This window comes from Pleurodeles waltl, chromosome 2_1, assembly GCF_031143425.1.
Source record: "Pleurodeles waltl isolate 20211129_DDA chromosome 2_1, aPleWal1.hap1.20221129, whole genome shotgun sequence".
NCBI lineage: Eukaryota > Metazoa > Chordata > Amphibia > Caudata > Salamandridae > Pleurodeles > Pleurodeles waltl.
In genome coordinates this window covers 573930869-573953294 of record NC_090438.1, presented here as the reverse complement: position 1 = coordinate 573953294, position 22426 = coordinate 573930869, and positions in this window count along the sequence as shown.

The window sequence follows — 22426 nt, the reverse complement described above, 5'->3', positions numbered from 1 at the left end:
TGGCTAAGTTGACTTGATGAGGTGTGAATTGGCCTGGCCTGAACACAAAGAATGTGACTGGGGAAGGAGAACTCCCTCAGCAGATGGGTAAGCAGGAACGGAGACGGGCTGCCAAACTGGTCTTCAAAGACAGGGAAGGGCATTTGGAGCAACCCAGCACCTTCCTCACATCCTGCAACCCCAGACAATTAGGTGCCTCCTTGATTAGATTAGGAGAGGGCAGAAGAGGGGTGTGTTTAGGATTGTTATATACACCAGTGGGTGGGCTCAGCCGAACGTATCCTCCAAAAATCAGTTTCAGCCATGATGGATTTTTGAAGAATGTTGCTCCCTAGGATTGATTTTTGCCGCACTTCCAAGGAAGTGGTCATCATCTGATTGGAGAACCAGGACCCCCATGTTTTTCACTTAGGCGCAAGAATACATATGGCAGAGCTGCACCCACACCTCAGATCCCTACACGGAAGAATATCAGAAGAAGGACTGCCCTGCTGAACCCCTTGGCCTGCACCTGGGCACTGCACTCTGAAGGACTGCACCAGCTGCACACTTGGGCTTCAACACAAGAAGGACTTTGCCTGGCTTCAACTGGTTCAAAGAGGGACTTCCTGCTAGCTATAGATGAAAAAAATGCTAACCAGAGCCCCTGCACTAACTCCTGAAGAAACTGACCAGCTGACCTCTGTCCAATTTGGAGTTTGCGCCAGGTGCATTCTGGGAGTTGTAGTCCGCACCCTCAAGGAGCAACTCAGAGTCTGGAACCTTGGGGTGAGCTGTGGACTCCTAAAAGAACTTAAAAGACCTTCTGGAAGAATATTCAGATGTTTGGAGAACTTTGTGGAAATAGCTCCATAAAAGGGACCAACCCGCCATGGCAACTCTAGCCAGCTTGCCTCAACCGCGACCTGGCCTGACTTACAGGTTCATCTCAGTGAAGAAAACGTAGAAACTTGACCGGGACCTCACGCACAGGGTATGCGAAGAATGCTCTAGGGATGTTGGATCAAGATTCACGTTTGCCCCGGTCGAAGGATTTTCATCTGAAAAAATCATTTAAGTTTGAACATAGATATCTTCACGGAGGGCTCCCGTGATGCTTATCCGAAGAAGGGCTCCAGGAGGTCGGATTGGACTGGCGACTTAGTCACTTTTCTTGAAGATTTTCTTCAGTGGGACCAAGACCGAAGGTAAACTTATGACCGATGCCTCCCGCTTGCTGAAGCCTAGCAGAGCTCCATCATAGTCGGCCTTAAACTTTGACTATGCCCTGGTCGAGGTGCAACCAGATTGGCGATATTTGTTTCTAGCCGCTAAAAATCATTAATTCTTTAAAAGTACATATCTCTGGTTCATTTTTTCTGATTTTATTCATTTTGGTGTAATTTTAATGCTAAAAATATGTCCTATTTTTATAAATTGCTCTTGGATTTTTAAACTGTTTCCTGTGTTTTAATTACTGTTTTGTATTACTTGAATGTTCAACACTTTGCCTCCTAAGTTAAGCCTTGTCACTCATTGCCAAGCTACCAAGGGTTAAGCTGGGGTTAATTTATTGATACCTAACTGAACCTAGTGGGGGTTAGTGGCCTATTGCTAAGTGTAGATTCTTATCTGCCCTTGCCAATAATCCACTTTCCAACACATGACAAGGACTGTATGGACACTAGATGCATGGTTGTTCTGCGAGAGTCACTCACCTGAAATCCAGGCAATCTGATGGGGCAATGACAATTCCCAATCGCTGTGAGGACTAAAATGATCACAATGAAGAGTACATTGCCCTTTCAAGAGGAAGGGGTCTTTGGAAAGAGAAAAAGAGAAAATAGGAGCTTCTGCTTTGTTGACTGCAGAATCGGACTGCTGGACCCTGGACAGCGTGTCGTGTTGGACGTTAGGACTTCTGATTTCTCAAAATACTGGGTTCTTGGTTTTTTAGGATTCTGTTCTGCAAAATAGTTACTTAATTAATACATTGAACTTGCATAAACTATTGTACATTGCATAATGTCAGTTATTGACGACACATTGTGAATACGTTTCTATAAGGCTTAACAAGTCTCTTCCTTTTCTTGCAATATATTCAGAGTCGCTGAAGCAATAACCAAACTCAAAAACAATCAACTTGATTATAGGGCTTCTTTGTACTCTGGCGTAATCTTTTGCCAATAATATTTTTTATAAACTTGCTTTACTTACAATATTTTAATTCTCAGGGAAACGCTTGTTCCAGGAAATATGTTTTTCCTTAATGTCTGTTTAACGGTATCTTGGATTCCCACCCAAACGATAAATCACACTAGTTCTTATTGTCATAAATTATTTAAAAGACAGCTCTGTTTTGTTTCATTTAAGTGAATAATCTTTTCTTGAAATGAAGTTACTTGCTTGAATATTTCAGAAGAACCAAAACTGTTTTTTTTCACCTTTCTTATATTCTCTCTTTTACAGGAAACACTGGATCGTCGGCAGAAAACAGAAGAGGAGAGCCGGGATTCCGCAGGAAGCCACCCATAGGGCGAGAATTGCAAAAACACTACTGGAGGCTGTCCAGAGGACGAGAAATGCTGGAACTTGACTGGAAGCTAGTCGGAGAACAAGGAACACTGGAGCTAGATTGGAGGTAGGCTGGAGAACACGGAACTTGACTTGACTAGAAAGAGGTGAACAGAGCAATAGGTATGAAGCCAAGCAAGGTCTCAGACTCACAATCACCCTTAAATAATCAAATGTGCACATGTGCCTTTTGGCAGCGGTTTGCTTCTTAAAGAAATTAGCAATTATCCTCCTTATTGTGGCACAAGTTCAATACAAATCATTTTGTGAAGAGCGCATGTTTTGGCAGTTGACAAGTTTAGCAGGTGGGATACAATGTGCATAGTCAACAAGTGTTAGTTACAATAAATGAGACATTTAACAAGCATTGGTTATTGCAAACTGAACATATCCAAATAAGTCTGAATGTTGCAAGCAACAGCATATAACTGTAATCAAGCTCTTGGATGTGCTATTGTGCCCACAACAGTGATAAAGAAGAGGTCAAGCAGGGGAGATATTAGGCTTGGCCAGAGAAGACCATTGAAAATTGGCTGGTGATGTTTTCCATCCTCTCAGCAGTTGTGACGGAGAAATATCCACAACAGGGCCAGGCCTTATTTCAGTGCTTGCGTACAATCCACAACGAGGCCATCACAACAGGGGGCATTGGTTGGTTTCTTTATGACAGAGTTCTGGAAAAAGATGGCTATGTACCCCGAGCAAGGTTGGGATTAGAAGGAGGTACAGCTCTTGATGAAATATTAGGGAAAATTCATGCCACCCCAGAAGGACCCACTTAATAGCCATGCAAGTGGTCAAACCACCTTTAGGTTACAGAGCCTGCCAGGCAAACACTCCTTCAAGCAGCCCTTTTGGGGTTTGCGCTGGGTGGGAGGGCAGAGAGGAGAATTCAGAAGGCAACCTGAGGGGACATGCAGACTGTACAATGCCAGTTCCTGCTCATGGTGGAAAACATGAAAATTTGCACGCAATATTTCTAAGTGCGTTGCCCTCCCCCCCTTCCCCCCCCCCCCCCACACCAATCCAGCTGCCTTCTGCAGGGGAACCCAGAAATCATCACCCCCAACTAATCAGAAATATGACCATTGTTAGAAATGGGGTCTTTGGTTGGCAGTCAAGTTACCCGCTGTCCAAGCAAGGACCTTCACTTTAGTCAGGGCAAGTCAAACACAATTCAAATTATCCTGTGCCCACCCTCTGGTAGCTTGGCACTGAGCAGTCAGGCTTAACTTAGAAGGCAATGTGTAAAGTATTTGTGCAATAAATCATGCACTAACACAGTAGAACACCACAAAAATACACCACACAGTGTTCAGAAAAATATGTAATATTTATCTGGATAAATGCAGATCAAAACTATTAAGATTTTATAAGTACACTTCGAGTTATCACTGTAGGAAATGATAAAAGAAGAAGTTTTTAATTTTTAAAAACCACAAAATATCTGGTTTGCGTTCAAATTCTCCACAATGCGTGGAAAACGGGGAGGTGTGTGTCAATTCTTCGGGCGTACACAGACGATGCATCATTGAGTTTTCATGTAGGGAGGGCTTTGTGTCGATTTCCGGCGTGCTGACCTCTTATTCGGGTTGCATGGTTTTCGGATACCCCTTGGATGATACGTTGAAATCCTGGGCATGCAGAATGAAGTCACAGGAGTTGTGTCGATCCGGTGGGCGATGCGTGGAAATTCTGCTGCAAGGCTGGCGCTTGCATCGATTCCTCTCAGGTAGTCAGGCTGCGCTGATCCGGCTCAGCTTTGCATCGATTCCATGGGCCGTGTGTCGAACTTCCGGTTGCAATGCTGGTGCTGCATCGATCTCCACTTCGGGGGGCCGGGCTGCGTTGTTCCGGTTCAGCGTGTGGCGATTCTCACTGCAGTGCAGGCTGTGCATTATTTCTTGCAGGCTGTGCATTGTTTCTTGCAGGCTGTGCAACAAATTTTCACTGCACAAGGACTTCTTTGCATGATGAAGTCTTTTTGGTCCTGAGACTTCAAGGAACAGGAGGCAAGCTCTATCCAAGCCCTTGAAGAGAACTTCTCAGCAGAGCCAGAGGGCAGCCAGGCAGCAGGGCAACAGCAGGGCAGCAGTCCTTTGCAGAAAAGCAGTCAGGTGAGTCCTTTGGGCATCCAGGCAATTCCTCTTGGCAGGTTGCAGGTTCTGGTTCAGGGGTTATTCTCCAGAAGTTTCAGAGTTGCTAGGGTCAGAGACCCTGCTTAAATACCCAAATGTGCCTTTGAAGTGGGGGGAGACTTCAAAGAGTGGTTGAGACGTGCACAAGGTCCCCTTTCAGTTCCATCCTGTCTGTCAGGGTCCCAGTAGGGCGTGTGGCAGTACTTTGTGTGAGGGCAGGCTACTGTCCTTTGACATGTAAGTGTCAGGCTCTCCACCCTCCCAGCCCAGGAAGACCCATTCAATATGCAGATGTGTGCAAGTGTGACTGAGCATCCTGTGTTTGGAGTTTGATCTACATAGCACTCTGCCCTTTGGGGTATTCAGGGCCTACCTTAGGGGTGACATATTAAAAAAGGGGAGTTTAAGGCTTGGCAAGTACTTTTAAATGTCAAGTCGAAGTGGCAGTGAAACTGCAACCACAGGCCTTGCAATGGCAAGCCTAGGGCATGGTTAAAAGGCTACTTATGTTGGTGGCACAATCAGTGCTGCAGGTCCACTAGTAGCATTTAATCTACAGGCCCTGGCACATGTAGTGCACTTTATTAGGGTCTTACAAGTAGATTAAATAAGCCAATTGGGTATAGACCAATGTCAACATGTTTTAAGGGAGAGAGCATATGCACTTTAGCACTGGTTAGCAGTGGTAAAGTGTGCAGAGATCTAAAACCAGCAAAAACAGTGTCAAAAAAGTGGAGGGAGGCAGACAAAAAGTTAGGGGTGACCACCCTAAGGCTGTCAGGTCTAACAACCGTGAAACACCCAATGACATGCCTGGCCTCACAAGCACACACTCCCCCAACCTGCCACCACGGACACCAGTACCTCCACTACCACCTCCAGTAAATGATGAAGGGCCCATTGCCAATCTTCTTTGGAATTAACCCAAACCCCAAGGACAGGGAATTGTTGGCAAATGGTTTCATTGAAGGTTTCAAGATACTTTACACAGGCCTCTTGGTAGGGATGCTAAGAACCTGAGCTCTGCCCAGGAGCTTCCTTCAGTAGTTCAAGAGAAAATTGAGAAAGAAGTAGTCCAAGGGAGGGTAGCTGGCCCCTTCCTGTCTCCCTCGCTGGAGAATTCTGTGGTTTTATCTCAGGGTGTGGTCCCTTAGAAGGAAGCAGGAAAATTCAGGATAATCCATCACCTACCATACTCCAAGGGAAATTCAGTAAACAACTGGCCAGACAGAGGGCTGTGTTCTGTTACTTACAACTCTTTTGATGAGGCAGTGGAGATGGTAAGGAGAGTGGGTACAGGGGCATGGCTAGCAAAGGCGGACATAGAGGATGCCTTCCAACTGCTGCCTGTGCATGAAGACAGCCACCATCTTTTGGGTTTCAAGGGGGCAGGACACTTTTACTATGATCAGTGCATGCCAATGGGCTGCTCGGTGTCCTGCACCTACTTCGAGGCTTTCATCTCCTTCCAGCAATGGGTACTCCTGCAGGCACACAGGGTGGGCAAGTTCTCCCATTAATTGGATGACTTTCTCTTCATTGATGAAGGGGGGGCAAAAGGACTGTGCCACCACACTGTAGACGTTTCAGGCTCTGACAGACCAGCTACGGGTCCCCTTAGCACCATAGAAAATCAAGGGTTCTGGGCAGGTCCTGACATTTCTGGGTATAGAATTGGATGCTTTGCACAGTATGTCCAGGCTCCTGCTTGAGAAGGTAAATGCCCTGAGTCAGGACATCCAAGCAGTATTAGCCAGAGACATGGCAACCCTGAGCACAATTCAGAGCTTCTTAGGAAAACTGAATTTTGCAGCATTAGTCATCCCAGCAGGCAGGGATTTTGCTGGGATATTGGCAAGGGCAACAGCCAAGGCAACACTCAAACACCACCTAGTCAGATTGAGCAAGTAATTAAATTAGGAACTCAGAATGTGGGCTAAATTCTTAACGGATTTCAATGGGACATTAATATTGCAATTACTGTGGCCTGGCAGCCCTTAACTTTGCCTTTTGACTGACGCTTCTGGTAGGGAAGGTTTTGGAGCTATACTAGGGAGTGAGTGGTGTGCACAGAAATGGCCCAATTCTCGACACAAGAGGAAGATGATGGCCAATATCACTGTCCTGGAACTTTCCTAAAGTTGCTGCATTTCATTTGTGGCCAGAGACACTGTCTGTCAAAATGGTTTTGTTCTGGTGTGACAATATGGCAGTGGCGCATGCCATCAATTCTCAATCTTCTAACTTCCCACTGGTACTCAGCTTGTTGAGGAAATTTGTTAGGGCTTGCCTGCACAACCGTGTAGAATTTTGTGCTTGACACATTGAAGGGGAAAGAAATTGGCAGCTGACGCTCTCCCTTATTTTCAGTGGTTCAGTTTCTGGGAGGCTTGGCCACGAGAATGAGCAGATATGACACCATCCTCTCCACAGCTTTGGTACCTATTGTAGTGGATCAATGTCTCATAAAACTAGGTGAGCTATTGCTCACCCCTAGGACAATGAGGTGGTACAAGAACTGTGTTTCCACATTCTGCAGGGTGAATGGGGCATGGGGTGGTGGGGACGTCAGCTCTTGAGAGCAAGTTTCAGCACTTCATTTTATCGGCTAGGGACCAGAAAAAGAGGCATTCATGGGTCACTGGGCACATAGCAGCAGTTAGCCACCATACAAAACTAGGACTCCACCAGGACCCCACCAGGACTTTACCAATAGAAGCGGCGCTTTAAGGCTGAGCCAGAGGGGAGGAAAGAGCACCAGATGACAGGTCACCCATAAAGTTCCACATTCTACAAAGACTGATAGATTGTGTTCACAAGGCCATAAACTCCACCTAGAAGACCACCCTCTTCACAGCAGCAATCAGTTTGACCTTTTTTGGGGCTTTCCGAAATAGTGGGTTGGTAGTCAATTCAAAGAAAGATGAACCAAAGGATGCACTATGCTTACATGATCTTAGCGTGCAAGAGGGCGCCTTAACATTAACACTGCAAAGGTAAAAAAAAACTTTTAAAAAAACTGATCAGATGGGGCTTGGGAAGTCCATAGTGCTGCACCCCTGGGGCATCAAAACCTACTGCCCTGTTGCACTAGTCAACAGATGGTATGCCCCCCCCCGGTGGAGGGTTACCCGTTACTGCAGGCAAACCATTCTCCCCTCACCGGATACCAGTTTGGGACTGTTATGAAAGTCATGTTTGTAACTGTTGGAGAACATGGGCAAAAACTACTTAACACACTCTTTCAAGATAGGAGCAGCCACCACCACCTACTAGGTTGGGCTTCCCCCAATAGCATTAAGAAGCTGGGCCGGTAGGATTCAGATTGTCAGACACTATGGGCCAGATGTAGGAAGGTAAAAATTTGCGATTCGGAAATTGCGAGTCATTGCGACTCGCAATTTCCGACTCGCAAAATGGGATCCAACAAAAAAAAAGCAACATCAATTTGCAACTCGCAAACGATGTCGTACCGCAGATTGCGAGTCCGGTGTTAGCGAGGTCGCTTTTTGCAACCTCGCAAAAATCAAACTCGCAATTTGCGAGTCGGGTGTCGCAAATTGCGACTATGCCGCAAATTGCATGCAGGTGAAGCAAAGCAGTTGGAAAAACACTTCCTGGCTCTTGCTAATGACATCAGAGCCAGGAAGACATCAAATACACCTGGGTGGAGGGAGGACCACACCCTTTTCAAACTGCTGAGCAACTACCTGGAGGAACAGCTGCCACAATGGAAGACACAGGCAGTGCAGGAAGGAAGAGGAAATTGAAATTCTCTGAGAAGGAACTTGAGGTGCTGACAGAGGAATGCTGCCAGCACCATGACCAGCTCTTTGGAAAGGCATCCCTGAGTGTCCCAGACACTGAAAAGGAGGAGGATCTGGCAGGAAATCCAGGAGAGGATCAATGCCATAGGGGTGAGCCACAGAAGCATTGAAGAAATTAAAAAACGGTGGTATGACCTGCGCTCCAGGACAAAGGAGAGGGTGGCAGAGCACCTCAAGGAGATGAGGGGCACAGGAGGAGGCCCATCCACCATCCCACCACCCACAGCCATGAAGGAATTGGTTGAGTAGACCCTGGAGGAATGGGAGCACTGGGCACGTCAGTGCAAGGGACATCCAAAAGTGAGTACCATGAAACATGCATGTACACCTATAAATGCTATACCCGCACTCACCCAGTACACAGCAGCATGCACAACCAGACTAGCTCCATTCCAGACTAGCAACCACCAGAATGGTACATTATGGGCAATGTAGTACAGTAGGCAGCATATAGGCAAATGTTTATTAGGAGGCATAAAACAGATGTTAGAGACTGACAGTGTGTTCCCTATGTCCCACAGGTCTCCCACAAACCCCCCCCCCCCCCCACCAGCCACACCATCCAGGGTGAAGACAGCAGGCCACAGGCAGGGCAGGAGGCTGCAGCAGCCAATACAGGGCCCAGCACCACACCACCACAGTTCCCTCCAGATGAAGAAGTGGACATGGAGGAAACAGACACGACACCTGGTCCCAGCCACACTGTGAGACAGCAAGAGCCAGAAGCACCACCGCGTCACAGACGCAGAGTCCAGGTCCATCCCTCCTATCTGGTCAGCACCTGCAAACAAGGCAATTGAGGATTATTTCTGGGGCAATGCAGAGGATGGAACACAATTTCCCTCATGGCCTGGCAGAAGTGAACACACAGTTCACAAGACTGAATGACAATGTCAGTGACCTAGCACTATCAATACACCAACTGGTGATGGAACTGGTGGCAGAGAGACAAAGTGCAAGGCGCCGTGAGCCCCAACTAGTGCAGAGATTTGACCGCATGGCAGCATCCATTGTCCGTCTTGCAGTGAACACCACAGGCCTGTCACGACGGACCGTGAGCCTGCAGGTGGACCTGGGCCACTTTGCAGGGGATGTGGCGCGGGGACTGGGCCGCATTAGCCATGCTGTGGACATGTTGGAGGCCAGGCAGGTGGCAAGGGGCACGCCTGAGACCCCTCAGGACAGTGAGGAGGGGTCCACCATCAGCAGTGCATCTCCCACAGACACATGTGTACTACGGAGTGGCAGTGCACGTCAAGGGTCTGCTGACCCACCTGGCACGAGCCATGTTGGGCGTACCAGGAGGAGGTGTTAGGCCGAAACACTGCTGGACTCATGAGGCACATGCAGTTAATGTGTCCTCATTGAGGGTGGACATGTGCAGCCCCTTACGACAGTTATGTTCTTTAGTTATTAGGTTCACCTATTAAAAAGGTTTTGTTTGATCCACTTCACAACTGGGCTCTTTGTGTGTGACATTTGAGAGTTGCCACGTACCTTCCAAAGTATTGGTTTGCATTGTGGTCCCGTCTCTGTCTGCCTTGATTTGCAATGCTTCTATCCCCAGGCTGGCGATGTGGTAGCTCTTGCTCGTCATCCACTGCATCTGTGTCTTCAGGGGTGAGATGTAGCCCAAGTCTGGTGGCAATGTTGTGCAGTATAGCGCATGCGCCAACTATCGTGAAAGCTGTTATTGGGGCATACTGGAGTGCACCTCCACTTCTGTGGAGGCATCGGAATCTTGCCTTTAGCAGTCCAAAGGTCCTCTCTATGACATTTCTGGTCCGCCTATGTGCACTGTTATATCGCCTCTCATTCCCATTGCAGGGTGTTATGTACGGGGTAAGTATCCATGGTTGTAGCGCATATGCACGGTTACCTTTGTGGCAAAAATTAACAATGTTAGCAGGGCATGGATGGTTTCTACAGAGACCTGTGTGTATGGCTTCAGGGTGTCATCAGCAATACCTAATAGATATCCGTCTCCAAACTCCCAACGTTCTAGGCGTTAGTGTATCCCACTGTGCCTGAAAATGTAAGAGTCATGTGTACTCCCTGGAAATTTGGCTACCATGTCAGTGATGACATAATGGTCGTCACATACCACCTGGATGTTCAGTGAGTGTGTACATTTCCGATTGCGGAACAGATATACAAATATGCCCTCCTGCAAATCTGGAATATGTGTCCCTTCAACACACCCTATTACATGTGGGAAGTTGGCAATTCTGTAGAATTCCAAATTGGTGGTGTTAATTTCTGCCTCATTCCTTGCTAGGTATATGTATCTGGACATGTGTCTGAGTATGGCATCTAGGAAACATCTGACGAACCGTGAGAGTGCACATGGGATACCCCACCTGCCACAGCAATGACCCCCTGATAGCTACCCGAGGCCTAGAGGTGCAGTGAGCATAGCACTTGCGTGGGGATGGCGCTGCCGTGCACAGTCTGTTGTTGAAGCTGCGGATTGAGTAGATCAATTAATTCTAATATTGCTGCACTGCTGAGTCTGTATTTCCTCCTCCTCCTCCTCCGCCATCCCCCCCCCACTCCTCTGGGTCTCCTTTTGTACTTTGGTTCTGGTTACCACCTGCTCTGACTTAGTGTTAATTTGGGTGTGCAAAATGGGCTTTTTGTGACTAGTCGCAATTTGCAACTGGCTTTTTCATATGGATTGCGACTCGCAAATTGCATCTTCCTATTTGCGGGTCGCACAATGGGGTCGCAATTTTTGCGAGTCGGTAATGGCTCGCATCGCAATTTGCACTACGGAAATAGGATTTTTGCATCCCATTTCCCATTTTGCGGGGTCGCAAATTGCGATTCGGCCCAATTGCGACTCGCTAATTTTTGGTACATCTGGCCCAATATCTGACCATGACTGGTCAAGTGGCACATGGGGGAGGTCAATGCAATGAAACATGCATCATGTACATACTGATCAAATGTGTGAAAATGTAAGGGTTGATCTATGGTTAATTGTTTTATTCATCAACAATGACTGGTGTTTAGTGTATCCTACATTGCACAATTTCAGGTTTAAATGTTATGCTGCTACCAATTAAAACAGTGTGTACAAAATGTACATTTCTTTAGTTAGGGTTTAAGATTTGGGTGATCAGGCGCTCATTCATCGCTAGGATGGTGAGATGGGCACATACAAGGACCTGGAAGCATGGGTTCACTCACACACAGATAGCATGTTTAGGTTTCCTCAGCATGTATTGGTACAGTTTGAAGCTTAAGCAGAGGCTAGCGGGGTTCCCACCACAGGCTAGTGATTCATCTTGGTGGCAATGACCTCACCTCTCTGGGGTGGTGCATGCTAATCAAGGCAATGAAGGCTACTATGGGGGAAATGAGCAAATTCATTGGGCACTGCGAGTTATGGTGGTCTGAGATAATCCCACGCAAGGTACGACACTGAGCCAGGTCTGGAATTACCATTGACCATTCCAGTACAAGGGTAAAGCCATGCAAACATTCACTGAGCAGAAGGGCTTTGGTTTCATAAGGCATGGCTTAATTAACACAAGCAATGCGAGGTACATCAATAAGGACAGGGTATACCTGTCCGAGGTTGATATGGAAGTGTCCCTCTAGGAGCTGCACGAAGCACTGGAAACTGCGGGTTTCAGGTGATTAGGGTGCCTCCCATAGTGAGTGGAGCCCCAGATGTGATGGTGGCCACACCTGAGATGTTGGCAGAGTTACAGGGCAATCTGGAGGCAGTTTGATACATAAGGGTACCAGCTCTGGGCGCAAAGCAGGGGTGTTCTATGCCAAACCCTGGGAGTCTTCATGGCAGAACCCTGGGATTCTAGTGACTGTGCCTCTGGTGGTTGCAAGCCTGAGCAATGCCTTGGTGATGCTCCACCCTCAAAACTTGTGTGTTCTACTCCTGAACTGGTGTTCCACTGTCTTTAAGGGAGGAAAACTACCAAACTAAAAATTATAGCACCAAATGGGTTGGACCACAGGGCTTTTTGGCTTATCAGGTAGGTGGGCAGCTTAGGTTACTCATCGCTGCCTGCCTTTGGATCGCCCGTAGGTCAACCCATCTATTTGCAGAAGGTTTATTTCAGAAATGAAATATGCCAATCTGTTTTCCACCAAACCATGTGTTGTCAGAATTATTTTATTCCTTGTGGGCTAAGTAGTCACTTACCAATGTTTGCTGGGGGAGGGATGTTGATATCAGCACTATGTGGCTGCCCGCGGCGCACACAGTGCACCTTCCTAATAGGGCCGCCCCCTCAGCGCCTCATTCAGGCACACTTACCTGGTGGTCCATCCGGCGCTTTACCTTCATCACTTCTGGCACCTAGCTGGCTGGGGCCAGGAACCCTATACATGCCCCATCCAGGTACTGCCCTCTTTGTTCCCCTGCTGGCCACGCTGTCAACCCCGATCCCGTACCCAGTGTGCCAGCAGTGGGCTTTGCTTCCCGTGTTGAGCCTTTTAATTGTTTATTTGTGTTGCAGACGGAGTTACAGGGCAATCTGGAGGCAGTTTGGTTCATAAGGGTACTAACTCAAGGAGCACAGCAGGGGTGCTCTATGCCAAACCCTGGGAGTCTTTAAAGCAGGACCCTGGGATGAAAGCGACAGCACCACGTTAGTCCTTCTAGTGGTAGCAAGCCTGAGCAACCAGGGGCTTGCCTTGGTGATGCTCTGCCCTCAAAAGGCATGGCTTGGTCTACTCCTGGACTGGAGGTCCACTGTCTTTAAGGGAGGAAAACTCCCCAGTTAAAAAGTGAAGCACCGAATGCATTGGCCCATGGTGCTTTTTGGCTCATCAGGCGGGTGGGCAGCTTAGGTTACTCATTGCTGCCTTCCCTTGGAAAGGCTGTAAGTTAACCTATCTCCTTGGCATATTTAATTTCTGAAATTAACCTGCAGCAATCTGTTTTCCACCAAACCATGTGTTGTCTGAATTATTTCATTCCTTGTGGGCTACAAAGTCATTTACCAATGTTTGCTGGGGGACTGTTGCCAATATCGGCACTATGACAGATGCGCCTAAAAGCCATAAACAAAATACATAGCACATCTGGCCACAAAAGCTCGATTTGAACATTCTCACACAACATCAGCAGGATCAGAGCAGGCCTTTGCTAAGATAGTGGTGTGGGTGGAGAGAAATTTGGCGCCCTTGCTTGTGGTAGTGAATTAAATGAGGCAGCAGGGAATCCGTTTTGTGTTGACTGCTCAGTACCTGGATGAGCAGGGTCTGGCCCTTGAACACAAACATCCATAGACAGACAACCTCCCCCCCCCCAACATATACACACCTGCCACCAATCACTGATAGTTCAGTTGTCTCACGCAGATGATGGTTTTGTTGATGTGTGTCAGCATGGGGTCAGAGGGTGAAGGACGGGCAAGGGAGGGGGCTAAACGGATGTTAAAAAAAAAGTCACCCACCGTGTGATAATGGATGACAAAAAACACTTAGGCCCATATTTATACTTTTTGCCGCAAAGCTGCGCCTGCACAGTTTTGCGTCAAAAATTTTACCGCCGGCTAACGCCATTTCGATGCGCTGTGCGGGCGTCAAATTTATACTTTGACGCACGGCGGCGCAACCAACAGGTGGGAGTCATTTTTTTTTTTACGCACATCGCAGCATCAAGTCGTAAAGGAAAACGACGTTAACGTGACGTAAATGACTGTGGGTCGATTTACGACAGCGCAACCCGGAAAGCGACGTTTTTTTTTTACGCAATAGCGTCAAAAATACCCGCGAACACTGCCCTTTCAGCAGAGGAGAGCCAAAATGGATCCCAGATGCCACTACAGACCCCAGGAAGATGACAGCAGACCAGGAACTAGCCAGGATGATCCATACAGGAACCAGGACATTTATAGAAAAAAAAGAAAGTGTCGCTTCAGTGCAGAGGAGCAGGAAATCCTGGTTAAAGAGGTGACGGAACACCAGCACCAACTGTTCATCACCTCTAAATTGCCATATGGCAACAAATTGTTGACAAGATCAACAGTGTGGCTGAAGTACGCAGGACAGTCACCGAGTGTAAGAAACGCTGGCATGACTGCAAAGGAAAAAATGGCCAGGAACAGGAAGGCAGCACTGCAGACTGGAGGTGGGAGTCCAGCACACCAGGAGGCTCTGGACCACATGGAGGAGATGGTCGCAGCTGTCATCCCTGAGGAGATCGTCACAGGGATTCAAGGACAGGACAGCGCAGACTACCACGAGACAACGCACATGCAGGGTAAGTCGCATGGGGAATTATAATGCAATAATGTTAACTGCAACCGGGGTGGGTAATACCTACTACACAATGCATGTAAGTCAGCATATATATGGAGTGGCAGGGGGGCATGGCCTGCACAGACAGAAGCTGGGGCACGACATTACACAACACCAACAACAGTCCCATGGGGGCATCCTGTTATGACTACAATGGAGCTAAGGGAAAGCCTTGACAGGTGGGAAGGCCACTACGTCAAACTTACATCCTGGCACTCGTCATCCAACATACCTCCTACATCAATCAGTAATCCAGTAGCCAAAACAACAACTGCAATGTAACTGCAACAACAGTTGACACTTCCACCTCTGATCTCTGTGCAGCTATAGTAGCCAATGGCAGTAACCTCCCCATGGAACATACATACCTAAATTATGGGGTGAGGATGACATCTGCAACAATCTCCAGAAATAAGACAAAGGCACCAGTACACTCAAATGTCAATGCCCATAGTTGACACATACATCAGCCAAAGTAAACAGCAATAGGAGCCACACAGCACTAAGGACACACACATATGCTGCATATGTCAGGGTCCTTCACGTGCCTGGCTAACAAGGCAACATCACAAATGTCATACTGCTCAGACAACAACATTGAGGAGGGGACACATGCAACTGGTCACTGAAATACACCTGCACAGTCAGAGGACCAAATAGGACATTGATACTATAAACAGGGCAATCCAATTAAACACACATTACCCAACATCAGCTGGAAACATTAACAATGGCTACATCCATATCACATCGTAACATTGCCATGCATAGGATATGCCACATAACAATTACAATTAGGTCAATGTGAACAATCAGAGATTGGGGCTGGTCCTGAGAGGCAAGTGTGCTGCCAGGGCAATCACAACACCCACAGCCAGTGAAAGGTCTCACCATAAGAATAGATATACACGGAGGGTCTAGTAGGACAAAAAGATGGCTATTCCCTAATTGGTACAAAGCAATACCTAGAGGTGATTAGGCAGACAAGTCTGATAACTCTATATCATACATGTGACACACAGGTGGGCCATAGGCCTATAACAATGCCCATATGAAGGACAGCAGATACCAATACCAAACAAGATCACAAAGTAATTTCATCCAAAGGCTTGCATGTTACGGCAAAATTGTCTCAACACAGACACACTAATTGTACCCTGTTTCATTGCAGAGGAACATGGATCTCCTGCCGATATGCCTGTCCCTGATTTCCCTGATGACATGGATGACGAGCCCATAAACATTCCCCAGGAGACCATCCAAAAGGTCCTTGAAACCCTCCAGACCCCACCTTCAGTCACAAGGAGGAGCACAGAACAAGCAGCCATCACAGAAGAACCACCCACCACCCCAATTGCAAGACCTGCCAGCTCCTACACAGCTGAGGACTCAGACGATACTGGAAGCAGCTTTGAAAGAACTGTAGTTGGAGTACAGCGGGAGCTGGCCAAGGAGGTGCGGGTGGGGATGCAAACTATGGCAGCCAGCCTTGAGGGGGTGCGCTTGTGCATGGTGTCATCTGCAGATCAGGCAGCAGCTATGCAAGCCCTAACATCCATACTGCAAGGACTACAAGAAACTATAAAGGAATTCACCACTGCAGTAAGGGAGTTGCCACAACACCTTGCACCCCAAACTTTCCACTGCATGCACACATGCAATCATGACTCCCTCAGGGCCGACCTGGCTGCCTACCATCGTGATGTAGCTGCTATTCTCAAAAACCAGCAGGCCCTCCTTGCAGCAGTACTGCCCTTAAGAACTTCACAGGGAGCAGCCACCGGGATGTCTGACTCCACGTCTTCTAACACTGAGGTGTGTGTTGCCCCTTCACAACCAACAACAAGGACAAAGCAGGCAACACACACATCAGAAGAAGAAGACATGGAACAGATCACATTTTCACGGAAGAGTACCCGGAAGCACTAGTCCCTGCACCATGGCCTACTTTGACCAAGGTCCTACGTTTTGTCATTTGCCAGTCTCACTACAACTATACTCAATGACTGTTCTGCTAACCACTGTATGACTTGTCAGCATTGCCAGTGAATGTCTCTCTCCTACTATTCGACAAATCCTGTCCCTCTGCACTGTCTGTTACATCACCCCAGCATGTCAGGAGCATCATCCACACCCCTTCTGTAGGATCACCATGTAAGAATGCACCAGAACGGACTCAGCAAACATGGACAATGTACATTATGCACTACAGCACCTATCAATAAATAGCACTTGCACACCTAATATGTCTCTGTGTTATTATACACATCAACTGTGCAGTAGATAACTCAAAAGTGCCTGTGTGACAACCATGTAGCTTGTCAATACAACTGTCCTGACATCATGTAGTCTGAGACATCTGTGCAGTGGCCAGGATTGCATCATAGCCTCACCATCCTGAGGAGAATAACTGATGAAGGGACAAACCACACACAATTATGCTGTGTTGGACAGAATAATGCTCCATCTATAGCAATCCAAGTCAACTAATGGTGGCTGATAAGTGTAGGCACCATGCAATACTAAAACATGAAATTATGCAGCATAATCTAAGCAAACACAACTAAACACTGCATCAATCACCCTTTCTGAGTATACTTCCATGAAGGGAAGTCATGCTGAATTTTTGCACACATGATCTATGTCAGCAATGAAGACAACAAGACAAGAGTGTTAACAACACCTCATCTACAAAGATGTCCCTGAACATCACACTGCAGTCCGACCTAATAAATTACACACAATACCAAGTCTGGAAGCACACTTTGTGATGTAGAATACCTACTCATCAACACACATCCTTGGTGATCCATGTAAACTACTAATGGTGGGTATATCAAATGGTGGATACTTACCAAGTTAGCACAGGGGTAGCTGACATTTTAAACCTCTATTTTCTTTGGTGTGTAGCATAGGACCCAAATGTCATAGAAAAACAATCACCTACACTGATGTCAAGGCCATGATCAAATAGCAGTTAACACATAATGCAAAGGGTTAACTATATGTTTATTCATATGTATTCACACCAGAGGCAACTAAGGGAAAAGTCATACCTACACTAATCTAACCTGACTAATCCTAACCCACAACTGTCCCTAACTAACCTAAGCTAAACTTACTCTACACATATAACGAATCGATCTAAACATCAACCCCCCACCGACCATTATGAGACAGGACACATGCAGGACAACACATACTAACCTACACACATACTATACTATCCTAAACAATCATATTTTTTTGTATTTTTTTTTTCTAAACAGACAGGAATCCCAACATTGACCCCCACCCACACACACAAAAATGAAATATAGAAAAAATAAGGACACCCCCCCCTCCTCCCTAACACTAACTAAGCTAACAACCTACACTAACCTAACACTAATCCCCAAAACCCAACTATCATGACAAAAAGGAAAGAGGAGAGAGGGGAGGGATAAATTTAAAACAATCAATAAAGTCCTAGAGGTTGGCCCTCCATAGGGTCCGTCTGATGGACCTAACCCTCTTCTTAATGTAGGCCACATCCTGGCTCAGCTTGTCCACCTTACGAATAAACTTGTCCATTTTCCTGTCTAAAGCCAGGAATTCCGCAGGGTCAATAGGAGGGGCTGCTTCTGTCTGTGTGCTGGCAGAGGTGCTCGGTGTGGGAGTTGTTGGTAGCCCACTGGACTGTCCTGCAGCTCTGAAATTGCTGGGTCCAGGTCGTGCTGCAGAGGCAGGGTCAACTGTCCCCGCCGTTGCTGGGGCCACTTGGGGAGAACTGGTGGATGTGGTGGTGGTGGCTGTAGTGGGCAATGTTGGGCCACCCTGTGGTGAGGCCCACCATGCTCCGGAGGCCCGATCCGCTTGGTATTTTCGGGCCATCCTTCGGAACCCCGACTGCAACTGCAGGATGTGCCGGTATCTCATTGCCCACCTTTCAAACTCATGCCTCTGTGCGGCACTCATGTTTGCAGCTGTGAAGAGAAAGGGCAACTATTTACCATAGGAAATGCATTGGGAGTAATAGCACAATGGGTCAATTGCACATTACTTTTACTGTAGTTGTAACAGCTATTTTCACAACATAGATCATTGAAAGTCTCAGAGGAAGTACATGGGAAGCCTGCATACAAAAGGGCATCTCACACCTAGCATATACATGTCTCTACATGATGGGTGACATCAGCCTAAACTTGCCATCCAAATAATGGGTAATGCAGCTGACATTATGGCTGCACCTCTTCCGCCTACTGACTTCACTACATATGTCACTCTATGTGATAACCATCACACCCCTCAATATCTGCCATTTGTAATTGGTTTTTGCTAGTATAGAGCTCATGTGCCATAACCGAGTTTGTACACTAGGTTCAAAACAAAGTTGCAAATGGTCACAAGTATGTGTAACATACTGGTTGCTACAGTCCTAGGTACCCTATTCCCAAACACATGGCAGTCTTTGAGGGTGGGGTGGGAAGAACAACCAACAATCCCATATTCAATGCACACCCAGGAGTGTATAGAAAGGTCAACAAGTATTTGCCTCCACACACAACACCAGTGAAGGGCTAGCAACAAATTGGAGTCAGCTAAACCTTGTCCTATCCAAGGTCCACACATGTCAAAATGTACTGACTTAGGCCAACATCACATACTACCAGTGAGGCATATTTTACCACACACACACACAGAGGAGCAAGAACACCCATGATCATGAGTAGAATGAACACCTAGGCCATTGCACTCTAGTCCCAAACACTTCTAGTTCAACTTATGGAAGTACATGCCCCCAGAAGATCCAACATACAGTGTACTCAGTCCATCCTCAACTAGGGAAGCTGCATATTTCAGACAAGCCTTTTGCAGAAGCTATCTGGGAGAATGTCAGTCTGAAATGCAGACTCAGTCCAAGACAAGTCCCAGAGCAACTCTTACATTAACCAGTGTATTCCACATGACTCATCCCATTCCCCATAGCGGGCCCTACTGGAATGGCCTACAGACCCAAAATCTGAGAGATGGATAAGCATAGGTCTACTAAAACTGAAGTGATATTTGAAATGTCACTAATGGAACAATACTAATGAATGGGCAGCGCATCAAACCTTGAATTCTGTTCAACACACAGTAGTCCATCATGCATCACCAGCAAACAATAAAAATAGCACACATGCAACACTCACTGTAGGTGTCGGGATCCACAAAATGAGCCACCTCTCCCACAGTGTACGGTGCAGGTCCACCTGTAAAGCATGGAAGGAAGAATATACTCAGAATCCGTGCACTGACAAACAATTGCAATTACAAAGACAATGTGAGAATATGACATGCGTAATGAAACACTTTCACACATGCTCATACTGCATGGAATAATTCTTGAGAAACATTTACATTGGATGAGTCTCCTGCTACAGTTACACACCCTACTACACACATGCAGTGGCCTGGACAGTCATGTGGTGTCAAAGATGCACCTCCATTAATATGCCCCAACAATATAGGGGTGCATTCATCTCATCATGTGCATCCAAGAGAGACATCCAAAAGCTGGTTACTTGAGGACTGCATGACCCCTCAAACTCAAACAGCCTATGTGGTCATTTTCTCCACACACCAACCAGACACACATGTGACATATGTGTGGACAACATAGCTAACTTCAATTGACGTGAAGGCAGCACTCATTTATACCATCATATTGGGTTTACAAATGTCAGTCTAGCTATGGCGTCTACATATGTAGGTATGATGTTTCAACATCCATATTTCACTGGCTATTGTAACCTGTACAGTTCAAATTGAGTCATTAACGTGTTGCTTGTCTGACACAAAGGCAGCACTACATTACATACTGCTACAGGCAACCGGTATGTGTAGAAAACATGAGCTACCTGACTGCTAGCATTTGTCTTCCTTCACATTGTGCAACAATTACCCAGTAGGTTTCCCTAGCATTACACACAGTCAGCTACTTATCTGGCAGATTGGGTAACAATCATCACATGTCCCCACACAGCTTTCAATTGTGCACATGTAATTGATGTGTACTCACCAACATGGCCACCAATCCGGATTCCCAGGTGGTCCAGCAGATCTTGCTCCCTGGATATCAGATCAGCCCAGCGGTGCTTAAGTTGATGGTCATTCCTCAGGCTACCATAGACACGTACCAAGTGATGGCGCACCTTCCCCCACCGGACTTTACGGGCCTCCGTGTGATACCCCTGTATCACACGACCCCCAGCCTCCAGCATGAGTGGGAGGAAATGGCAAACAAGCCATATAAATCCCCCCAATTCCTCCTCACCCATCCTGGCAAGCCGTGGCCTACCTGACATCTCAGCACTAACAAAGTGGAAAAAGTTGGAGAAAAAGGAAAAGGGGGAAATGGGGAAAGGTAGAGTAGTGAAAAAAAAAGAAAACTTAAGAATAATAGCCCAACTAACCCCTAAATTACACTACCCACAACAGACTCCCACAGACAATAAAAGAAACACTGGACTTGACAAAATAATACAATACAGACTCAGACAGTATTCAACAACAAGACAATGATGACAAAGCACAATAGAGAAGGTACACTGGACACAAAAGCACTAAAACACAGGACAACACTTTCCACGCAGCCACACAGTCTAGAATAATCTGAGACTGCAAAGTGAAAGTACACCCACAGTACAGATTGTGTAAACAGGATATCCTATTACATCACATCCTGCATAAAATGGGCGCCATTTTTTTTTCCGTTATGCGTCATTTTTTCACGCATACAGATTGTGCGTCATATTTTGACGCTTTGGAGTGCACATAATGCAGAGTCAAAAATTATTTCATCATTGTTCCCTTATATTTGTTTGAGGCTTATTTTACAGTTCTAGAGTTGAAATTTAAGCCGCTGGCAAATATGATAACCAAATATGAAAATTAATTTTGACTCTGCATTATATGCACTCCTGTGCGTCAAAAATTATGACACCCAAGCTGTATGCGTGGAAATATGATGCATTATAGAAAAAATGGTGGCCATGTAATGCTGGTTATCAATATATTTATTTTAATTAGATTTTTTTGACTCAGCATTATGTGCACTCCTATGCGTCAAAAATTATGACGCCCAAGCTGTATGCGTGGAAATATGACACATTATGACAAATATGTCTTTAATTTGTCAAATTGTGAAAAGAAATTTGTCATGACCAAATGGTGCTAAGTGATACACATTTGGGGTTAGCTATGGCAAATGTCCCTTATAGGATGTATAGAAGGTATTCACAGTGCAATAGTAATGATTGCTCAGAATGGTTATTACTCATAATTGTACACATATTTTGGGTAATTGCTGATGGCTAATTTCAAATTAAGAATGGGATACCAGGATGTATTTCTTAGCAAAAATGTGTCCACATTTATCACGGTAATCAAAATTATATATAGGCCAAATAGGTAGTGCAATTGTCACCTACACTTTTTAAGGGGGTAACCATGTCCTAATTATGAGTTTGTGTATCTTATATGTGTTTTACTTTTGACATGTAGGCCACACATGCGCCTTATGCATGTGTGTACTTCACATGTGCATATCTCATGTATATTTGGGGGGCAGTAGAGGTGGACTTAGGCCCCCAGCACCCTAGGGTTTGC